The sequence below is a fragment of the Chiloscyllium plagiosum genome, unplaced genomic scaffold (genome assembly GCF_037043375.1).
Source record: "Chiloscyllium plagiosum isolate Xiang-an unplaced genomic scaffold, Cpla_swu_hap1 HiC_scaffold_50, whole genome shotgun sequence".
NCBI lineage: Eukaryota > Metazoa > Chordata > Chondrichthyes > Orectolobiformes > Hemiscylliidae > Chiloscyllium > Chiloscyllium plagiosum.
Window position 1 is genome coordinate 52129213 of NW_028270188.1, and position 22633 is coordinate 52151845.

General features: G+C 50.9%; 1 protein-coding gene across 4 annotated transcripts in view; it reads left to right on the plus strand.

Annotated features, from left to right (window-relative positions):
• The window catches only part of LOC148135307 (protein GOLM2-like), a 101464-nt gene that overhangs the window by 55432 nt on the left and 23399 nt on the right, over nucleotides 1–22633 (plus strand). The window contains exon 1 of one of the 4 annotated variants that reach the window (XM_087985178.1): nucleotides 423–535. The exons of the other annotated variants lie outside the window; for them this stretch is intronic. The gene's annotated coding sequence lies outside the window, so the exon portion shown is untranslated. Of the gene's footprint in view, nucleotides 1–422; nucleotides 536–22633 lie in introns of those variants that run through there. 4 annotated transcript variants of the gene reach the window in all.

Genomic DNA, 22633 nt, shown 5'->3' on the forward strand with positions numbered 1-22633 from the left:
TTGACAGTGCCCGCACCCTCAGCACTGACCCTCCGACAGTGCCCGCTCCCTCAGCGCTGACCCTTTGATAGTGCCCACTCCCTCAGCACTGACCCTCTGACAGTGCCCGCACCCTCAGCACTGACCCTCCAACAGCACCCATTCCTGCAGCACTGACTCTCTGACAGTGCATGTTCCCTCAGCCCTGACCCTCAGACAGTGCAGCGCTCCCTCCCTCCCAGCACTGTTGACCATAAACTCTCCGCTATTTTGCAAACGACCAGCAAGTGGCAGCAGTGTGCTGCATGAAGCAGTGAGCTCCTCGGACAGCCAGACACTGCACCCTGGAAGCAGCAACTGTTAAAATGTAGACTATGGCCTTTGGTCGCTCCTGGGTTATTTATTGACAAAGGGTTCAGGCGCACTGTGATCTGTCAGGGGTGACCTCCCTCTCAGTCAGGAGCATTACCGCCGACACAGAAGGCGTTGGCGGAAGAGTCACTGGTCAGTTTGGGGCTGGTTAGCTCTATCCAAGTATCTCACAGGTCTCTCTCTGGTAAGGCGGGCCGCTCGGTGTTGGGTAAACACCAAGATTAGGCAACGTTTGGGCAGGAGCCATTTTGGTGGCGTGGTTGGGGAGCAATGAGAAATGTGCGCTCCCCGCACGTGGGCGTACACCACTCTGCCGATGTCGGTTTTCATTCGATGTCAGGAGGGGCTCAGGTGGGCTTTGACTTTTCCCACCCGGCTCCCTCCACACCCCTCCCCACACAACCCCACCTTCAACTTGGAGCTAAAGGTCACGGAGGTGGGGTGGGGGAGAGACAGTTGAGGAGGTGGGGAAGTAGACTGGATGGGCCAGATGGCCTACTACTCGGTAAAGGTGATGGGGGAAGGTGGGCAGGGAAGTGTGGGAATGATCAAACTGAGTAGCCGCGATCAAGTTGAATGGCACGGCGGGCCGAATGGCCTCCTCTTGCTGCTGGTTTCCTCAGAGGATGGAATCCCTACAGGATAGCAGCAGGCTATTCGGCCCGTCGGGTCCACACCAACCCTCTGAAGACCATCCCACCCAGACCTCCTGCACCCCCTCACTATATTCTTGTAACACTGCCAATCCACCCTAACCTGCACATCCCTGGGCACTATGGGACAATTTAGCATGGCCAACCTACCCTAACCTGCACATCCCTGGGCACTATGGGACAATTTAGCATGGCCAACCTACCCTAACCTGCACATCCCTGGGCACTATGGGACAATTTAGCATGGCCAATCCACCCTAACCTGCACATCCCTGGGCACTATGGGACAATTTAGCATGGCCAATCCACCCTAACCTGCACTTCCCTGGGCACTATGGGACAATTTAGCATGGCCAATCCACCCTAACCTGCACATCCCTGGGCACTACGGGACAATTTAGCATGGCCAATCCACCCTAACCTGCACATCCCTGGGCACTATGGGTCAATTTAGCATAGCCAATCCACCCTAACCTGCACATCCCTGGGCACTATGGGACAATTTAGCATGGCCAATCCACCCTAACCTGCACTTCCCTGGGCACTATGGGACAATTTAGCATGGCCAATCCACCCTAACCTGCACATCCCTGGGCACTACGGGACAATTTAGCATGGCCAATCCACCCTAACCTGCACATCCCTGGGCACTATGGGTCAATTTAGCATAGCCAATCCACCCTAACCTGCACATCCCTGGGCACTATGGGACAATTTAGCATGGCCAATCCACCCTAACCAGCACATCCCTGGACACTATGGGAAAATTTAGCATGGCCAATCCACCCTAACCTGCACATGTTAGGAGGAAACCGGAGCACCCGGAAGAAACCCACGCAGATACAGAGAGGGGGGAGTGTGCAAACTCCACACAGACATAGTCACCCGAGGCTGGAATTGAACCCAGGTCACTGGCGCCATGAGGCAGCAGTGTTAATCACTGAGCCACCCTTTTATTTTTCCATATTAAAAGGGGGGGGTGGTGAGAGAGACCAGAGAGTGTATGTGTGAGAGAGACAGAGAGTGTATGTGTGAGAGAGACAGAGAGTGTGCGTGTGAGAGAGACAGAGAGTGTGTGTGTGAGAGAGTCAGAGAGTGTGTGTGAGGGAGACAAAGTGTGTCTGTGTGAGAGGGAGAGTGTGTGTGTGTGAGAGAGAGAGTGTGTGAGAGAGAGAGTGTATGTGAGAGCGAGTGTGTGTGTGAGAGAGACAGAATGTGTGTGTGTGTGAGCGAGTCAGAGAGTGTGTGTGAGAGAGACAAAGAGTGTGAATGTGAGAGAGACAGAGAGTGTGTGTGTGAGAGAGTGTGTGTGGAAGTCAGTGTGTGTGAGAGAGAGATAGAGAGAGTGTGTGTGAGAGAGACAGAGAGTGTGTGTGTGAGAGAGTGTGTGTGGAAGTCAGTGTGTGTGAGAGAGAGATAGAGAGAGTGTGTGTGAGAGAGACAGAGAGTGTGTGTGTGAGAGAGTCAGAGAATGTGTGTGACAGAGACAGAGTGTGTGTGTGTGTGTGTGAGAGAGACAGAGAATGTGTGTGAGAGAGAGGGTTTGTGTATGTGAGGGAGTCGAGTTTGTATGTGTGAGAGAGACAGAGAGTGTGTGTGTGAGAGAGTCAGTGTGTGTGAGAGAGAGACAGAGAGTGTGTGTGAGAGAGAGTCAGAGAGTGTGTGTGTGAGGGAGAGTGTGTGTGTGAGGGAGAGTGTGTGTGAGAGAGAGTCAGAGTTTGTGTGTGTGAGAGAGTCAGTGTATGTGGGAGAGAGACAGAGAGTGTGTGTGTGAGAGAGTCAGAGAGTGTGAGAGAGAGAGACAGAGATTGTGCGTGTGAGAGAGTCAGAGAGTGTGTGTGAGAGAGACAGAGAGTGTGTGTGTGAGAGTCAGTGAGTGTGTGTGAGAGACAGAGAGTGTGTGTGTGAGAGACAGAGTGTGTGTGTGAGAGACAGAGTGTGAATGTGAGAGAGACAGAGAGTGTGTGTGTGAGAGAGACGGAGAGTGTGTGTGTGAGAGAGTCAGTGAGTGTGTGTGAGAGACAGTGTGTGTGAGAGAGTCAGTGTGTGTGAGAGTCAGTGTGTGTGAGAGAGAAAGACAGAGTGTGTGTGAGAGAGACAGAGAGTGTGTGTGTGAGAGAGTCAGTGTGTGTGAGAGAGAGAGACAGTGTGTGTGTGTGAGAAAGTCAGAGACTGTGTGTGTGAGAGTCAGAGTGTGTGTGTGAGAGAGTCTGAGAGTGTGTGAGAGAGAGTCAGAGTGTGTGTGTGTGTGAGACAGAGAGTGTGTGTGTGTGAGAGAGAGACAGAGAGTGTGTGTGTGAGAGAGTTAGACAGTGTGTGTGTGAGAGACAAAGACTGTGTTTAGCATGGCCAATCCACCCTAACCTGCACATCCCTGGGCACTTTGGGACAATTTAGCATGGCCAATCCACCCTCACCTGCACATCCCTGGCACTATGGGACAATTTAGCATGGCCAATCCACCCTAACCTGCACATTCCTGGACACTACGGGACAATTTAGCATGGCCAATCCACCCTAACCTGCACATCCCTGGGCACTATGGGTCAATTTAGCATAGCCAATCCACCCTAAGCTGCACATCCCTGGGCACTATGGGACAATTTAGCATGGCCAATCCACCCTAACCTGCACTTCCCTGGGCACTATGGGACAATTTAGCAAGGCCAATCCACCCTAACCTGCACATCCCTGGGCACTTTGGGACAATTTAGCAGAGCCATTCCACCCTAACCTGCACATCCCTGGGCACTATGGGACAATTTAGCACAGCCAATCCACCCTAACCTGCACATCCCTGGACACTTTGGGACAATTTAGCATGGCCAATCCACCCTAACCTGCACATCCCTGGGCACTATGGGACAATTTAGCATGGCCAATCCACCCTAACCTGCACATCCATGGGCACTTTGGGACAATTTAGCATGGCCAATCCACCCTAACCTGCACATCCCTGGGCACTATGGGACAATTTAGCATGGCCAATCCACCCTAACCTGCACATCCCTGGGCACTATGGGACAATTTAGCATGGCCAATCCACCCTAACCTGCACATCCCTGGGCACTATGGGACAATTTAGCAGAGCCAATCCACCCTAACCTGCACATCCCTGGGCACTATGGGACAATTTAGCATGGCCAATCCACCCTAACCTGCACATCCCTGGGCACTTTGGGACTATTTAGCATGGCCAATCCACCCTAACCTGCACATCCCTGGACACTATGGGACAATTTAGCATGGCCAATCCACCCTAACCTGTATATCCCTGGACACTATGGGAAAATTTAGCACGGCCAATCCGCCCGAACCTGCACATCTTAGGAGGAAACCGGAGCACCCGGAAGAAACCCACGCAGATTCAGAGAGGGGGGAGTGTGCAAACTCCACACAGACATAGTCGCCTGAGGCTGGAATTGAACCCAGGTCACTGGCACCATGAGGCAGCAGTGTTAATCACTGAGCCACCCTTTTATTTTTCCATATAAAAAGGGTTGGGGGTCGGGGGGAGAGAGACACAGAGTGTGTGTGTGAGAGAGTCAGAGTGTGTGTGTGTGAGAGAGACAGAGACAGAGAGTGTGTGTGTGTGAGAGACAGAAAGTATGAATGTGAGAGAGACAGAGAGTGTGTGTGAGAGACAGAGAGAGAGTGTGTGTGTGAAAGAGTCAGAGAGTGTGTGTGAGAGACAGAGAGTGTGTGAATGAGTCAGAGAGTGTGTGAAAGAGTCAGAGAGTGTGTGTGTGAGAGAGTCAGAGAGTGTGTGTGTTTGTGAGAGTCAGAGAGTGTGTGTGAGGGAGACAGTGTGTGTGTGAGGGAGACAGTGTGTGTGTGAGAGTGACAGAGAGTGTGTCTGTGTGAAAGAGTCAGAGAGTGTGTGTGAGAGACAGAGAGTGTGTGAAAGAGTCAGAGAGTGTGTGAAAGAGTCAGAGAGTGTGTGTAAGAGTCAGAGAGTGTGTGTGAGAGACAGAGAGTGTGTGTGGGAGAGTCAGAGAGTGTGTGTGAGAGAGTCAGAGAGTGTGTGTGTGAGAGAGTCAGAGAGTGTGTGTGTGAGAGAGAGTCAGAGAGTGTGTGTGAGGGAGACAGTGTGTGTGTGAGGGAGACAGTGTGTGTGTGAGAGTGACAGTGTGTGTGTGAGAGAGTCAGAGAGTGTGTGTGTGAGAGACAGAGAGTGTGTGTGAGAGAGTCAGAGAGTGTGTGTGAGAGAGTCAGAGAGTGTGTGTGTGAGAGTCAGAGAGTGTGTGTGTGTGAGAGAGAGTCAGAGAGTGTGTGTGTGAGAGTCAGAGAGTGTGTGTGTGTGAGAGAGAGTCAGAGAGTGTGTGTGAGGGAGACTGTGTGTGTGTGAGGGAGTCTGGGTGTGTGTGAGAGAGACAGAGTGTGTGTGTGAGAGAGTCAGAGAGTGTGTGTGTGAGAGACAGAGAGTGTGTGTGAGAGAGTCAGAGATTGTGTGTGAGAGAGTCAGAGAGTGTGTGTGTGTGAGAAACAGAGAGTGTGAATGTGAGAGAGAGAGACAGAGAGTGGATGTGAGAGAGTCAGAGTTTGTGTGTGAGAGACAGAGAATGTGTGTGTGAGAGACAGAGAGTGTGAATGTGAGAGAGAGACAGAGAGTGGATGTGAGAGAGTCAGAGTTTGTGTGTGTGAGAGACAGAGAGTGTGAATGTGAGAGAGAGAGACAGAGAGTGGATGTGAGAGAGTCAGAGTTTGTGTGTGTGAGAGACAGAGAGTGTGTGTGAGAGAGAGACAGAGAGTGTATGTGCGTGAGAGAGTCAGAGAGTGTGAGTGAGAGAGTGTGTGTGTGAGAGAGAGAGTCAGAGAGTGAGTGTGAGAGATTCAGAGAGTGTGTGTGAGAGAGAAACAGAGACTGTGTGTGTGTGAGAGAGAGAGACAGAGAGTATGTGTGTGAGAGACAGAGAGTGTGTTTAGCATGGCCAATCCACCCTAACCTGCACATCCCTGGGCACTATGGGAAAATTTCCCATGGCCAATCCACCCTAACCTGCACATCCCTGGGCACTATGGGAAAATTTAGCATGGCCAATCGACCCTAACGTGCACATCCCTGGACACCATGGGAAAATTTAGCATGGCCAATCCACCCTATCCTGCACATCCCTGGGCACTATGGGACAATTTAGCATGGCCAATCCACCCTAACCTGCACATCCCTGGGCACTATGGGACAATTTAGCATGGCCAATCCACCCTAACCTGTATATCCCTGGACACTATGGGAAAATTTAGCACGGCCAATCTGCCCGAACCTGCACATCTTAGGAAGAAACCGGAGCACCCGGAAGAAACCCACGCAGATACAGAGAGGGGGGAGTTTGCAAACTCCACACAGACATAGTCGCCTGAGGCTGGAATTGAACCCAGGTCACTGGTGCCATGAGGCAGCAGTGTTAATCACTGAGCCACCCTTTTATTTTTCCATATAAAAAGGGGTGGGGGAGCGGGGGGAGAGAGACACAGAGTGTGTGTGTGAGAGAGTCAGAGTGTGTGTGTGTGTGTGAGAGAGAGAGACAGAGAGTGTGTGTGTGTGAGAAAGAGACAGAGAGTGTGTGTGAGAGAGAGACAGAGAGTGTGTGTGTGAGAGGGACAGAGAGTGTGTGTGTGAGAGGGACAGAGAGTGTGTGTGTGAGAGAGACAGAGAGTGTGTGTGTGTGAGAAAGAGACAGAGAGTGTGTGTGTGAGAGAGACAGAGAGTGTGTGTGTGAGAGGGACAGAGAGTGTGTGTGTGAGAGGGACAGAGAGTGTGTGTGTGAGAGGGACAGAGAGTGTGTGTGTGAGAGGGACAGAGAGTGTGTGTGTGAGAGAGACAGAGAGTGTGTTTGTGAGAGACAGAGAGTGTGTTTGTGAGAGGGACAGAGAGTGTGTGTGTGAGAGGGACAGAGAGTGTGTGTGTGAGAGGGACAGAGAGTGTGTGTGTGAGAGACAGAGAGTGTGTGTGTGAGAGGGACAGAGAGTGTGTGTGTGAGAGGGACAGAGAGTGTGTTTGTGAGAGGGACAGAGAGTGTGTGTGTGAGAGGGACAGAGAGTGTGTGTGTGTGAGAGGGACAGAGAGTGTGTGTGTGAGAGACAGAGAGTGTGTTTGTGAGAGGGACAGAGAGTGTGTGTGTGAGAGAGAGAGACAGAGAGTGTGTGTGTGTGAGAGACAGAGAGTGTGTTTGTGAGAGACAGAGAGTGTGTTTGTGAGAGGGACAGAGAGTGTGTGTGTGAGAGGGACAGAGAGTGTGTTTGTGAGAGGGACAGAGAGTGTGTGTGTGAGAGGGACAGAGAGTGTGTGTGTGTGAGAGGGACAGAGAGTGTGTGTGTGAGAGACAGAGAGTGTGTTTGTGAGAGGGACAGAGAGTGTGTGTGTGAGAGAGAGAGACAGAGAGTGTGTGTGTGTGAGAGACAGAGAGTGTGTTTGTGAGAGACAGAGAGTGTGTTTGTGAGAGGGACAGAGAGTGTGTGTGTGAGAGGGACAGAGAGTGTGTTTGTGAGAGGGACAGAGAGTGTGTGTGTGAGAGGGACAGAGAGTGTGTGTGTGAGAGGGACAGAGAGTGTGTGTGTGAGAGGGACAGAGAGTGTGTGTGTGAGAGACAGAGAGTGTGTTTGTGAGAGGGACAGAGAGTGTGTGTGTGAGAGGGACAGAGAGTGTGTGTGTGAGAGGGACAGAGAGTGTGTGTGTGAGAGGGACAGAGAGTGTGTGTGTGAGAGAGACAGAGAGTGTGTGTGTGAGAGAGACAGAGAGTGTGTGTGTGAGAGAGACAGAGAGTGTGTGTGTGAGAGGGACAGAGAGTGTGTGTGTGAGAGAGACAGAGAGTGTGTGTGTGAGAGGGACAGAGAGTGTGTGTGTGAGAGAGACAGAGAGTGTGTGTGTGAGAGACAGAGAGTGTGTTTGTGAGAGACAGAGAGTGTGTTTGTGAGAGAGACAGAGAGTGTGTGTGTGAGAGACAGAGAGTGTGTGTGTGAGAGACAGAGAGTGTGTGTGTGAGAGAGACAGAGAGTGTGTGTGTGAGAGACAGAGAGTGTGTGTGTGAGAGACAGAGAGTGTGTGTGTGAGAGGGACAGAGAGTGTGTGTGTGAGAGAGACAGAGAGTGTGTGTGTGAGAGAGACAGAGAGTGTGTGTGTGAGAGAGACAGAGAGTGTGTGTGTGAGAGAGACAGAGAGTGTGTGTGTGAGAGGGACAGAGAGTGTGTGTGTGAGAGAGACAGAGAGTGTGTGTGTGAGAGAGACAGAGAGTGTGCGTGTGAGAGACAGAGAGTGTGTGTGTGAGAGGGACAGAGAGTGTGTGTGTGTGAGAGACAGAGAGTGTGTGTGTGAGAGGGACAGAGAGTGTGTGTGTGAGAGGGACAGAGAGTGTGTGTGTGAGAGAGACAGAGAGTGTGTGTGTGAGAGAGACAGAGAGTGTGTTTGTGAGAGAGACAGAGAGTGTGTGTGTGAGAGGGACAGAGAGTGTGTGTGTGAGAGAGACAGAGAGTGTGTGTCTGAGAGAGACAGAGAGTGTGCGTGTGAGAGACAGAGAGTGTGTGTGTGAGAGGGACAGAGAGTGTGTGTGTGAGAGAGACAGAGAGTGTGTGTGTGAGAGGGACAGAGAGTGTGTGTGTGAGAGGGACAGAGAGTGTGTGTGTGAGAGAGACAGAGAGTGTGTTTGTGAGAGGGACAGAGAGTGTGCGTGTGAGAGAGACAGAGAGTGTGCGTGTGAGAGAGACAGAGAGTGTGTGTGTGAGAGGGACAGAGAGTGTGTGTGTGAGAGGGACAGAGAGTGTGTTTGTGAGAGGGACAGAGAGTGTGCGTGTGAGAGAGACAGAGAGTGTGCGTGTGAGAGAGACAGAGAGTGTGTGTGTGAGAGGGACAGAGAGTGTGTGTGTGAGAGGGACAGAGAGTGTGTTTGTGAGAGGGACAGAGAGTGTGCGTGTGAGAGACAGAGAGTGTGTGTGTGAGAGAGACAGAGAGTGTGTGTGTGAGAGAGACAGAGAGTGTGCGTGTGAGAGAGACAGAGAGTGTGTGTGTGAGAGGGACAGAGAGTGTGTGTGTGAGAGGGACAGAGAGTGTGTTTGTGAGAGGGACAGAGAGTGTGCGTGTGAGAGACAGAGAGTGTGTGTGTGAGAGGGACAGAGAGTGTGTGTGTGAGAGAGACAGAGAGTGTGTGTGTGAGAGAGACAGAGAGTGTGTGTGTGAGAGGGACAGAGAGTGTGTGTGTGAGAGGGACAGAGAGTGTGTGTGTGAGAGAGACAGAGAGTGTGTGTGTGAGAGGGACAGAGAGTGTGTGTGTGAGAGAGACAGAGAGTGTGTGTGTGAGAGAGACAGAGAGTGTGTGTGTGAGAGGGACAGAGAGTGTGTGTGTGAGAGAGACAGAGAGTGTGTGTGTGAGAGAGACAGAGAGTGTGCGTGTGAGAGAGACAGAGAGTGTGTGTGTGAGAGGGACAGAGAGTGTGTGTGTGAGAGGGACAGAGAGTGTGTTTGTGAGAGAGACAGAGAGTGTGTGTGTGAGAGAGACAGAGAGTGTGCGTGTGAGAGACAGAGAGTGTGTGTGTGAGAGGGACAGAGAGTGTGTGTGTGAGAGAGACAGAGAGTGTGCGTGTGAGAGACAGAGAGTGTGTGTGTGAGAGGGACAGAGAGTGTGTGTGTGAGAGAGACAGAGAGTGTGTGTGTGAGAGGGACAGAGAGTGTGTGTGTGAGAGGGACAGAGAGTGTGTGTGTGAGAGGGACAGAGAGTGTGTGTGTGAGAGAGACAGAGAGTGTGTGTGTGAGAGAGACAGAGAGTGTGTGTGTGAGAGGGACAGAGAGTGTGTTTGTGAGAGAGACAGAGAGTGTGTGTGTGAGAGAGACAGAGAGTGTGCGTGTGAGAGAGACAGAGAGTGTGCGTGTGAGAGGGACAGAGAGTGTGTGTGTGAGAGAGACAGAGAGTGTGTGTGTGAGAGAGACAGAGAGTGTGTGTGTGAGAGGGACAGAGAGTGTGTGTGTGAGAGGGACAGAGAGTGTGTGTGTGAGAGAGACAGAGAGTGTGTGTGTGAGAGGGACAGAGAGTGTGTGTGTGAGAGGGACAGAGAGTGTGTGTGTGAGAGGGACAGAGAGTGTGTGTGAGAGAGGGACAGAGAGTGTGTGTGTGAGAGAGACAGAGAGTGTGTGTGTGAGAGAGACAGAGAGTGTGTTTGTGAGAGAGACAGAGAGTGTGTGTGTGAGAGGGACAGAGAGTGTGTGTGTGAGAGAGACAGAGAGTGTGTGTGTGAGAGAGACAGAGAGTGTGTGTGTGAGAGGGACAGAGAGTGTGTGTGTGAGAGAGACAGAGAGTGTGTGTGTGAGAGGGACAGAGAGTGTGTGTGTGAGAGAGACAGAGAGTGTGTGTGTGAGAGGGACAGAGAGTGTGTGTGTGAGAGGGACAGAGAGTGTGTTTGTGAGAGAGACAGAGAGTGTGTGTGTGAGAGACAGAGAGTGTGTGTGTGAGAGGGACAGAGAGTGTGTGTGTGAGAGGGACAGAGAGTGTGTGTGTGAGAGAGACAGAGAGTGTGCGTGTGAGAGAGACAGAGAGTGTGCGTGTGAGAGGGACAGAGAGTGTGTTTGTGAGAGAGACAGAGAGTGTGTGTGTGAGAGAGACAGAGAGTGTGTGTGTGAGAGGGACAGAGAGTGTGTGTGTGAGAGAGACAGAGAGTGTGTGTGTGAGAGGGACAGAGAGTGTGTGTGTGAGAGGGACAGAGAGTGTGTTTGTGAGAGAGACAGAGAGTGTGTGTGTGAGAGACAGAGAGTGTGTGTGTGAGAGGGACAGAGAGTGTGTGTGTGTGAGAGGGACAGAGAGTGTGTGTGTGAGAGAGACAGAGAGTGTGCGTGTGAGAGAGACAGAGAGTGTGTGTGTGAGAGGGACAGAGAGTGTGTTTGTGAGAGAGACAGAGAGTGTGTGTGTGAGAGAGACAGAGAGTGCATGTGTGAGAGACTGAGAGAGTGTGTGAGAGAGACAGAGAGTGCATGTGTGTGGGAGAGTCAGAGAGTGTATGTGAGAGAGACAGAGAGAGTGTGTGTGTGTGAAAGAGTCAGAGAGTGTGTGTGTGAGAGACAGAGAGTGCATGTGTGTGGGAGAGTCAGAGAGTGTATGTTAGAGAGTCAGAGAGTGTGTGTGTGAGAGTGAGAGTCAGAGAGTGTGTGTGAGGGAGACAGTGTGTGTGTGAAGGAGACAGTGTGTGTGTGAGAGAGACAGAGTGTGTGTGTGAGAGAGTCAGAGAGTGTGTGTGTGAGAGACAGAGAGTGTGTGTGTGAGAGACAGAGAGTGTGTGTGTGAGAGTCAGAGAGTGTGTGTGTGTGTGTGAGAGAGAGTCAGAGTTTGTGTGTGAGGGAGACTGTGTGTGTGAGGGAGACTGTGTGTGTGAGGGAGACAGAGTGTGTGTATGAGAAAGTCAGAGAGTGTGTGTGTGAGAGTCAGAGAGTGTGTGTGTGAGAGACAGAGAGTGTGTGTGTGAGAGACAGAGAGTGTGAATGTGAGAGAGAGACAGAGAGTGGATGTGAGAGACAGAGAGTGTGTGAGAGAGACAGAGTGTGTATGTGCGTGAGAGAGTCAGAGAGTGTGAGTGAGAGACAGTGTGTGAGAGAGGGTCAGAGAGTGTGTGTGAGAGAGAGTCAGAGAGTGTGTGTGAGAGAGACAGAGAGTGTCTGTGTATGAGAGAGTCAGAGAGTGTGTGTGAGAGAGACAGAGTGTGTGTGTGAGAGTCAGAGAGTGTGTGTGTGAGAGTCAGAGAGTGTGTGTGTGTGTGAGAGAGAGAGTCAGAGTTTGTGTGTGAGGGAGACAGTGTGTGTGTGAGGGAGACTGTGTGTGTGAGAGAGACAGAGTGTGTGTGTGAGAAAGTCAGACAGTGTGTGAGAGAGACAGAGTGTGTATGTGCGTGAGAGAGTCAGAGAGTGTGAGTGAGAGACAGTGTGTGAGAGAGGGTCAGAGAGTGTGTGTGAGAGAGAGTCAGAGAGTGTGTGTGAGAGAGACAGAGAGTGTCTGTGTATGAGAGAGTCAGAGAGTGTGTGTGAGAGAGACAGAGAGTGTGTGTGAGAGTCAGAGAGTGTGTGTGTGAGAGTCAGAGAGTGTGTGTGTGTGTGAGAGAGAGAGTCAGAGTTTGTGTGTGAGGGAGACAGTGTGTGTGTGAGGGAGACTGTGTGTGTGAGAGAGACAGAGTGTGTGTGTGAGAAAGTCAGAGAGTGTGTGTGAGAGACAGAGTGTGTGTGTGAGAGTCAGAGAGTGTGTGTGTGAGAGACAGAGAGTGTGTGTGTGAGAGACAGAGAGTGTGAATGTGAGAGAGAGACAGAGAGTGGATGTGAGAGAGTCAGAGTTTGTGTGTGTGAGAGACAGAGAGTGTGTGAGAGAGACAGAGTGTGTATGTGCGTGAGAGAGTCAGAGAGTGTGAGTGAGAGACAGTGTGTGTGAGAGAGGGTCAGAGAGTGTGTGTGAGAGAGAGTCAGAGAGTGTGTGTGAGAGAGACAGAGAGTGTGTGTGAGAGAGAGTGTGTGTGAGACAGAGTGTCTGTGTGTGTGTGTGACAGAGTCAGAGAGTGTGTGTGTGAGAGAGAGAGTGTGTGTGAGAGAGAGAGTGTGTGTGAGAGAGTCAGAGTGTGAGAGAGACAGAGTGTGTGTGAGAGTTAGAGAATATGTGTGTGAGAGTCAGAGTGTGTGTGTGTGAGAGAGTCAGAGAGTGTGTGTGAGAGAGAGACAGAGAGTGTGTTTAGCATGGCCAATCCACCCTAACCTGCACATCCCTGGGCACTATGGGACAATTTAGCATGGCCAATCGACCCTAAACTGCACATCCCTTTGCACTACGGGTCAATTTAGCATGGCCAATCCACCCTAACCTGCACATCCCTGGACACTATGGGACAATTTAGCACGGCCAATCCACCCTAACCTGCACATCCCTGGGCACTATGGGACAATTTAGCACGGCCAATCCACCCTAACCTGTATATCCCTGGACACTATGGGAAAATTTAGCACGGCCAATCCGCCCGAACCTGCACATCTTAGGAGGAAACCGGAGCACCCGGAAGAAACCCACGCAGATTCAGAGAGGGGGGAGTGTGCAAACTCCACACAGACATAGTCGCCTGAGGCTGGAATTGAACCCAGGTCACTGGCACCATGAGGCAGCAGTGTTAATCACTGAGCCACCCTTTTATTTTTCCATATAAAAAGGGTTGGGGGTCGGGGGGAGAGAGATAGAGAGTGTGTGTGTGAGAGAGTCAGAGTGTGTGTGTGTGAGAGAGAGCGAGACAGAGAGTGTGTGTGTGTGAGAGAGAGTCAGAGAGTGAGTGTGAGAGAGTCAGAGAGTGTGTGTGAGAGGGACAGAGTGTGTGTGTGAGAGACAGAGAGTGTGAATGTGAGAGAGAGACAGAGAGTGGATGTGAGAGAGTCAGAGTTTGTGTGTGTGAGAGACAGAGAGTGTGTGTGGGAGAGTCAGAGAGTGTGTGTGAGAGAGTCAGAGAGTGTGTGTGTGAGAGAGTCAGAGAGTGTGTGTGAGGGAGACAGTGTGTGTGTGTGAGGGAGACAGTGTGTGTGTGAGAGTGACAGTGTGTGTGTGAGAGAGTCAGAGAGTGTGTGTGTGAGAGACAGAGAGTGTGTGTGTGAGAGACAGAGAGTGTGTGTGTGTGTGAAAGAGTCAGAGAGTGTGTGTGAGAGACAGAGAGTGTGTGAAAGAGTCAGAGAGTGTGTGTGAGAGACAGAGAGTGTGTGTGAGAGAGTCAGAGTGTGTGTGTGTGAGAGAGTCAGAGAGTGAGTGTGAGAGAGTCAGAGAGTGTGTGTGAGAGAGACAGAGTGTGTATGTGCGTGAGAGAGTCTGAGAGTGTGAGTGAGAGAGAGAGAGTGTGTGTGTGTGAGAGACAGAGAGTGTGAATGTGAGAGAGAGACAGAGAGTGGATGTGAGAGAGTCAGAGTTTGTGTGTGTGAGAGACAGAGAGTGTGTGTGAGAGAGACAGAGAGTGTATGTGCGTGAGAGAGTCAGAGAGTGTGAGTGAGAGAGAGAGTGTGTGTGTGAGAGAGAGAGTCAGAGAGTGAGTGTGAGAGAGTCAGAGATTGTGTGTGAGAGAGAAACAGAGACTGTGTGTGTGTGTGTGAGAGAGAGAGAGACAGAGAGTATGTGTGTGAGAGACAGAGAGTGTGTTTAGCATGGCCAATCCACCCTAACCTGCACATCCCTGGGCACTATGCGACAATTTAGCATGGCCAATCCACCATAATCTGCACATCCCTGGGCACTATGGAAATTTCCCATGGCCAATCCACCCTAACCTGCACATCCCTGGGCACTATGGGAAAATTTAGCATGGCCAATCGACCCTAACGTGCACATCCCTGGGCACTATGGGAAAATTTAGCATGGCCAATCCACCCTATCCTGCACATCCCTGGGCACTATGGGACAATTTAGCATGGCCAATCCACCCTAACCTGCACATCCCTGGGCACTATGGGAAAATTTAGCATGGCCAATCCACCCTAACCTGTATATCCCTGGACACTATGGGAAAATTTAGCACGGCCAATCTGCCCGAACCTGCACATCTTAGGAAGAAACCGGAGCACCCGGAAGAAACCCACGCAGATACAGAGAGGGGGGAGTGTGCAAACTCCACACAGACATAGTCGCCTGAGGCTGGAATTGAACCCAGGTCACTGGCGCCATGAGGCAGCAGTGTTAATCACTGAGCCACCCTTTTATTTTTCCATATAAAAAGGGGTGGGGGAGCGGGGGGAGAGAGACACAGAGTGTGTGTGTGAGAGAGTCAGAGTGTGTGTGTGTGTGTGTGTGAGAGAGAGAGACAGAGAGTGTGTTTGTGAGAGAGACAGAGAGTGTGTGTGTGTGAGAAAGAGACAGAGAGTGTGTGTGTGAGAGGGACAGAGAGTGTGTGTGTGAGAGGGACAGAGAGTGTGTGTGTGAGAGGGACAGAGAGTGTGTGTGTGAGAGGGACAGAGAGTGTGTGTGTGAGAGGGACAGAGAGTGTGTGTGTGAGAGAGACAGAGAGTGTGTGTGTGAGAGAGACAGAGAGTGTGTGTGTGAGAGGGACAGAGAGTGTGTGTGTGAGAGAGACAGAGAGTGTGTGTGTGAGAGGGACAGAGAGTGTGTGTGTGAGAGGGACAGAGAGTGTGTGTGTGAGAGGGACAGAGAGTGTGTGTGTGAGAGAGACAGAGAGTGTGTGTGTGAGAGAGACAGAGAGTGTGTGTGTGAGAGGGACAGAGAGTGTGTGTGTGAGAGAGACAGAGAGTGCATGTGTGAGAGACAGAGAGACTGTGTGAGAGAGACAGAGAGTGTGTGTGTGAGAGGGACAGAGAGTGTGTGTGTGAGAGGGACAGAGAGTGTGTGTGTGAGAGAGAGACAGAGAGTGTGTGTGTGAGAGAGACAGAGAGTGTGTGTGTGAGAGGGACAGAGAGTGTGTGTGTGAGAGGGACAGAGAGTGTGTGTGTGAGAGGGACAGAGAGTGTGTGTGTGAGAGGGACAGAGAGTGTGTTTGTGAGAGGGACAGAGAGTGTGTGTGTGAGAGACAGAGAGACTGTGTGAGAGAGACAGAGAGTGTGTGTGTGAGAGAGACAGAGAGTGCATGTGTGAGAGACAGAGAGACTGTGTGAGAGAGACAGAGAGTGCATGTGTGTGGGAGAGTCAGAGAGTGTATGTGAGAGAGACAGAGAGAGTGTGTGTGTGTGAAAGAGTCAGAGAGTGTGTGTGTGAGAGACAGAGAGTGCATGTGTGTGGGAGAGTCAGAGAGTGTGTGTGTGAGAGTGAGAGTCAGAGAGTGTGTGTGAGGGAGACAGTGTGTGTGTGAGGGAGACAGTGTGTGTGTGAGAGAGACAGAGTGTGTGTGTGTGAGAGAGTCAGAGAGTGTGTGTGTGAGAGACAGAGAGTGTGTGTGTGAGAGACAGAGAGTGTGTGTGAGAGTCAGAGAGTGTGTGTGTGAGAGTCAGAGAGTGTGTGTGTGAGAGTCAGAGAGTGTGTGTGTGAGAGTCAGAGAGTGTGTGTGTGTGTGAGAGAGAGAGTCAGAGTTTGTGTGTGAGGGAGACTGTGTGAGGGAGACAGAGTGTGTGTATGAGAAAGTCAGAGAGTGTGTGTGTGAGAGTCAGAGAGTGTGTGTGTGAGAGACAGAGAGTGTGTGTGTGAGAGACAGAGAGTGTGTGTGTGAGAGACAGAGAGTGTGAATGTGAGAGAGAGACAGAGAGTGGATGTGAGAGACAGAGAGTGTGTGAGAGAGACAGAGTGTGTATGTGCGTGAGAGAGTCAGAGAGTGTGAGTGAGAGACAGTGTGTGAGAGAGGGTCAGAGAGTGTGTGTGAGAGAGAGTCAGAGAGTGTGTGTGAGAGAGACAGAGAGTGTCTGTGTATGAGAGAGTCAGAGAGTGTGTGTGAGAGAGACAGAGAGTGTGTGTGAGAGTCAGAGAGTGTGTGTGTGTGAGTCAGAGAGTGTGTGTGTGTGTGAGAGAGAGAGTCAGAGAGTGTGTGTGAGAGAGACAGAGTGTGTGTGTGAGAGAGATAGAGTGTGTGTGTGAGAGAGACAGAGTGTGTGTGTGAGAGACAGAGTGTGTTTGTGAGAGTCAGAGAGTGTGTGTGTGAGTGACAGAGAGTGTGTGTGTGAGAGACAGAGAGTGTGAATGTGAGAGAGAAACAGAGAGTGGATGTGAGAGAGTCAGAGTTTGTGTGTGTGAGAGACAGAGAGTGTGTGAGAGAGACAGAGTGTGTATGTGCGTGAGAGAGTCAGAGAGTGTGAGTGAGAGAGACAGAGAGTGTGTGTGTGAGAGGGACAGAGTGTGTGTGTGTGAGAGAGACAGAGAGTGTGTGTGTGAGAGGGACAGAGAGTGTGTTTGTGAGAGAGACAGAGAGTGTGTGTGTGAGAGAGACAGAGAGTGTGTGTGTGTGGGAGAGTCAGAGAGTGTATGTGAGAGAGTCAGAGAGTGTGTGTGTGAGAGAGTCAGAGAGTGTGTGTGTGAGAGCGAGAGTCAGAGAGTGTGTGTGAGGGAGACAGTGTGTGTGTGAGGGAGACAGTGTGTGTGTGAGAGAGACAGAGTGTGTGTGTGAGAGAGACAGAGTGTGTGTGTGAGAGAGTCAGAGAGTGTGTGTGTGAGAGACAGAGTGTGTGTGTGAGAGACAGAGAGTGTGTGTGTGAGAGTCAGAGAGTGTGTGTGTGTGTGTGTGAGAGAGAGTCAGAGTTTGTGTGTGAGGGAGACTGTGTGTGTGAGGGAGACTGTGTGTGTGAGGGAGACAGAGTGTGTGTATGAGAAAGTCAGAGAGTGTGTGTGTGAGAGTCAGAGAGTGTGTGTGTGAGAGACAGAGAGTGTGTGTGTGAGAGACAGAGAGTGTGAATGTGAGAGAGAGACAGAGAGTGGATGTGAGAGACAGAGAGTGTGTGAGAGAGACAGAGTGTGTATGTGCGTGAGAGAGTCAGAGAGTGTGAGTGAGAGACAGTGTGTGAGAGAGGGTCAGAGAGTGTGTGTGAGAGAGAGTCAGAGAGTGTGTGTGAGAGAGACAGAGAGTGTCTGTGTATGAGAGAGTCAGAGAGTGTGTGTGAGAGAGACAGAGAGTGTGTGTGAGAGTCAGAGAGTGTGTGTGTGAGAGTCAGAGAGTGTGTGTGTGTGTGAGAGAGAGAGTCAGAGTTTGTGTGTGAGGGAGACTGTGTGTGTGAGAGAGACAGAGTGTGTGTGTGAGAAAGTCAGAGAGTGTGTGTGAGAGACAGAGTGTGTGTGTGAGAGTCAGAGAGTGTGTGTGTGAGAGACAGAGAGTGTGTGTGTGAGAGACAGAGAGTGTGAATGTGAGAGAGAGACAGAGAGTGGATGTGAGAGAGTCAGAGTTTGTGTGTGTGAGAGACAGAGAGTGGATGTGAGAGACAGAGAGTGTGTGAGAGAGACAGAGTGTGTATGTGCGTGAGAGAGTCAGAGAGTGTGAGTGAGAGACAGTGTGTGAGAGAGGGTCAGAGAGTGTGTGTGAGAGAGAGTCAGAGAGTGTGTGAGAGAGACAGAGAGTGTGTGTGAGAGTCAGAGAGTGTGTGTGTGTGAGTCAGAGAGTGTGTGTGTGTGTGAGAGAGAGAGTCAGAGAGTGTGTGTGAGAGAGACAGTGTGTGTGTGAGAGAGACAGAGTGTGTGTGTGAGAAAGTCAGAGAGTGTGTGTGTGAGAGACAGAGTGTGTTTGTGAGAGTCAGAGAGTGTGTGTGTGAGAGACAGAGAGTGTGAATGTGAGAGAGAGACAGAGAGTGGATGTGAGAGAGTCAGAGTTTGTGTGTGTGAGAGACAGAGAGTGTGTGAGAGAGACAGAGTGTGTATGTGCGTGAGAGAGTCAGAGAGTGTGAGTGAGAGAGACAGAGAGTGTGTGTGTGAGAGGGACAGAGAGTGTGTGTGTGAGAGAGACAGAGAGTGTGTGTGTGAGAGGGACAGAGAGTGTGTTTGTGAGAGAGACAGAGAGTGTGTGTGTGAGAGACAGAGAGTGTGTGTGTGAGAGGGACAGAGAGTGTGTGTGTGAGAGAGACAGAGAGTGTGTGTGAGAGTCAGAGAGTGTGTGTGAGAGAGACAGAGAGAGTGTGTGTGTGTGAAAGAGTCAGAGAGTGTGTGTGTGTGAGAGACAGAGAGTGCATGTGTGTGGGAGAGTCAGAGAGTGTGTGTGTGAGAGAGTCAGAGAGTGTGTGTGTGAGAGAGTCAGAGAGTGTGTGTGTGAGAGCGAGAGTCAGAGAGTGTGTGTGAGGGAGACAGTGTGTGTGTGAGGGAGACAGTGTGTGTGTGAGAGAGACAGAGTGTGTGTGTGAGAGAGTCAGAGAGTGTGTGTGTGAGAGACAGAGAGTGTGTGTGTGAGAGACAGAGAGTGTGTGTGAGAGTCAGAGAGTGTGTGTGTGTGTGTGAGAGAGAGTCAGAGTTTGTGTGTGAGGGAGACTGTGTGTGTGAGGGAGACTGTGTGTGTGTATGAGGAAGTCAGAGAGTGTGTGTGTGAGAGTCAGAGAGTGTGTGTGTGAGAGACAGAGAGTGTGTGTGTGAGAGACAGAGAGTGTGAATGTGAGAGAGAGACAGAGAGTGGATGTGAGAGACAGAGAGTGTGTGAGAGAGACAGAGTGTGTATGTGCGTGAGAGAGTCAGAGAGTGTGAGTGAGAGACAGTGTGTGAGAGAGGGTCAGAGAGTGTGTGTGAGAGAGAGTCAGAGAGTGTGTGTGAGAGAGACAGAGAGTGTCTGTGTATGAGAGAGTCAGAGAGTGTGTGTGAGAGAGACAGAGAGTGTGTGTGAGAGTCAGAGAGTGTGTGTGTGAGAGTCAGAGAGTGTGTGTGTGTGTGAGAGAGAGAGTCAGAGTTTGTGTGTGAGGGAGACAGTGTGTGTGTGAGGGAGACTGTGTGTGTGAGAGAGACAGAGTGTGTGTGTGAGAAAGTCAGAGAGTGTGTGTGAGAGACAGAGTGTGTGTGTGAGAGACAGAGTGTGTGTGTGAGAGACAGAGTGTGTGTGTGAGAGTCAGAGAGCGTGTGTGTGAGAGACAGAGAGTGTGTGTGTGAGGGACAGAGAGTGTGAATGTGAGAGAGAGACAGAGAGTGGATGTGAGAGAGTCAGAGTTTGTGTGTGTGAGAGACAGAGAGTGTGTGAGAGAGACAGAGTGTATGTGTGTGAGAGAGTCAGAGAGTGTGAGTGAGAGACAGTGTGTGTGAGAGAGGGTCAGAGAGTGTGTGTGAGAGAGAGTCAGAGAGTGTGTGTGAGAGAGACAGAGAGTGTGTGTGAGAGAGAGTGTGTGTGAGACAGAGTGTCTGTGTGTGTGTGTGACAGAGTCAGAGAGTGTGTGTGAGAGAGAGAGTGTGTGTGAGAGAGTCAGAGTGTGAGAGAGACAGAGTGTGTGTGAGAGTTAGAGAATATGTGTGTGAGAGTCAGAGTGTGTGTGTGTGAGAGAGTCAGAGAGTCTGTGTGAGAGAGAGACAGAGAGTGTGTTTAGCATGGCCAATCCACCCTAACCTGCACATCCCTGGGCACTATGGGACAATTTAGCATGGCCAATCGACCCTAACCTGCACATCCCTGGGCACTTTGGGACAATTTAGCATGGCCAATCCACCCTAAACTGCACATCCCTTTGCACTACGGGTCAATTTAGCATGGCCAATCCACCCTAACCTGCACATCCCTGGGCACTATGGGACAATTTAGCACGGCCAATCCACCCTAACCTGTATATCCCTGGACACTATGGGAAAATTTAGCACGGCCAATCCGCCCGAACCTGCACATTTTAGGAGGAAACCGGAGCACCCGGAAGAAACCCACGCAGATTCAGAGAGGGGGGAGTGTGCAAACTCCACACAGACATAGTCGCCTGAGGCTGGAATTGAACCCAGGTCACTGGCACCATGAGGCAGCAGTGTTAATCACTGAGCCACCCTTTTATTTTTCCATATAAAAAGGGTTGGGGGTCGGGGGGAGAGAGATAGAGAGTGTGTGTGTGAGAGAGTCAGAGTGTGTGTGTGTGTGTGAGAGAGAGCGAGACAGAGAGTGTGTGTGTGTGAGAGAGAGTCAGAGAGTGAGTGTGAGAGAGTCAGAGAGTGTGTGTGAGAGGGACAGAGTGTGTGTGTGAGAGACAGAGAGTGTGAATGTGAGAGAGAGACAGAGAGTGGATGTGAGAGAGTCAGAGTTTGTGTGTGTGAGAGACAGAGAGTGTGTGTGAGAGAGACAGAGAGTGTATGTGCGTGAGAGAGTCAGAGAGTGTGAGTGAGAGAGAGAGTGTGTGTGTGAGAGAGAGAGTCAGAGAGTGAGTGTGAGAGAGTCAGAGATTGTGTGTGAGAGAGAAACAGAGACTGTGTGTGTGTGAGAGAGAGAGAGACAGAGAGTATGTGTGTGAGAGACAGAGAGTGTGTTTAGCATGGCCAATCCACCCTAACCTGCACATCCCTGGGCACTATGCGACAATTTAGCATGGCCAATCCACCATAATCTGCACATCCCTGGGCACTATGGAAATTTCCCATGGCCAATCCACCCTAACCTGCACATCCCTGGGGACTATGGGAAAATTTAGCATGGCCAATCGACCCTAACGTGCACATCCCTGGGCACTATGGGAAAATTTAGCATGGCCAATCCACCCTATCCTGCACATCCCTGGGCACTATGGGACAATTTAGCATGGCCATTCCACCCTAACCTGCACATCCCTGGGCACTATGGGAAAATTTAGCATGGCCAATCCACCCTAACCTGTATATCCCTGGACACTATGGGAAAATTTAGCACGGCCAATCTGCCCGAACCTGCACATCTTAGGAGGAAACCGGAGCACCCGGTAGAAACCCACGCAGATACAGAGAGGGGGGAGTGTGCAAACTCCACACAGACATAGTCGCCTGAGGCTGGAATTGAACCCAGGTCACTGGCGCCATGAGGCAGCAGTGTTAATCACTGAGCCACCCTTTTATTTTTCCATATAAAAAGTGGGGAAGAGAGACCAGAGAGTGTATGTGTGAGAGAGACAGAGAGTGTGTTTGTGAGAGAGAGAGAGAGACAGAGAGTGTGTGTGTGTGAGAGAGAGACAGAGAGTATGTCTGTGAGAGAGTCAGTGAGAGTCAGAGAGTGTGTGTGTGAGAGACAGAGAGTGTGAATGTGAGAGAGACAGAGTGTGTGTGAGTGAGAGAGTGTGTGAGAGAGAGTCAGAGAGTGTGTGTGTGAGACAGAGTGTGAATGTGAGAGAGACAGAGTGTGTGTGTGAGAGACAGAGAGTGTGTGAGAGAGACAGAGTGTATGTGTGTGAGTCAGAGAGTGTGTGTGAGAGTCAGAGAGTGTGTGAGAGAGTCAGTGTGTGTGAGAGAGAAAAAGAGTGTGTGTGTGAGAGAGTCAGAGAGAGTGTGTGAGAGAGTCAGAGAGTGTGTGTGTATGTGTGAGAGACAGAAAGTGTGTGTGAGAGAGAAACAGAGAGTGTGTTTGTGAGACAGAGAGTGTGTGTGAGAGAGTCAGAGAGAGTGTGTATGAGAGTCAGAGAGTGTGTGTGAGAGAGACAGTGTGTGTGTGTGTGAGAGAGACAGAGTGTGTGTGTGAGAGAGTCAGAGTGTATGTGTGTGTGAGAGAGTCAGAGAGTGTGTGTGTGAGAGAGAGAGACAGTGTGTGTGAGACAGACTGTGTGTGTGTGTGAGACAGACTGTGTGTGTGTGTGTGTGAGACAGACTGTGTGTGTGTGTGTGTGAGACAGAGAGTGTGTGTGTGTGAGACAGTGTGTGTGTGAGAGACAGAGAGTGTGTGTGTGAGACAGACAGTGTGTGTGAGAGACAGTGTTTGTGTGTGTGAGAGAGAGAGACAGAGAGTATGTGTGTGAGAGAGACTGTGTGTGTGTGAGAGAGTGTGTGTGTGTGTGAGAATCCGAGTGTGTGTGTGAGTGTGTGTGTGTCAGAGAGAGTCAGAGAGCAGGAACAGAGGACAATCACCAAAGATCTATTGAATGTAGTAGCAGGCTAGAAGGGCTGAATTGCCTCATGTTTATGCTAGTTGCTGTTTCCATGTCACTGCCCATAAGCCTCGGAGAGCTGGGAGAGGGGGGAGGGAAGGAATCGAACCAGGATTCAGGAACCAAATTCTTGGCGGGGAGAGAGAGAGAGAGAGAGAGAGAGAGCAAGAAAACCTCACAATGCTGAATACAAAGAAAAAACAAACACTCTCTGTCCAGGCCCCACCCCAGAATCAGTAAAAACAGC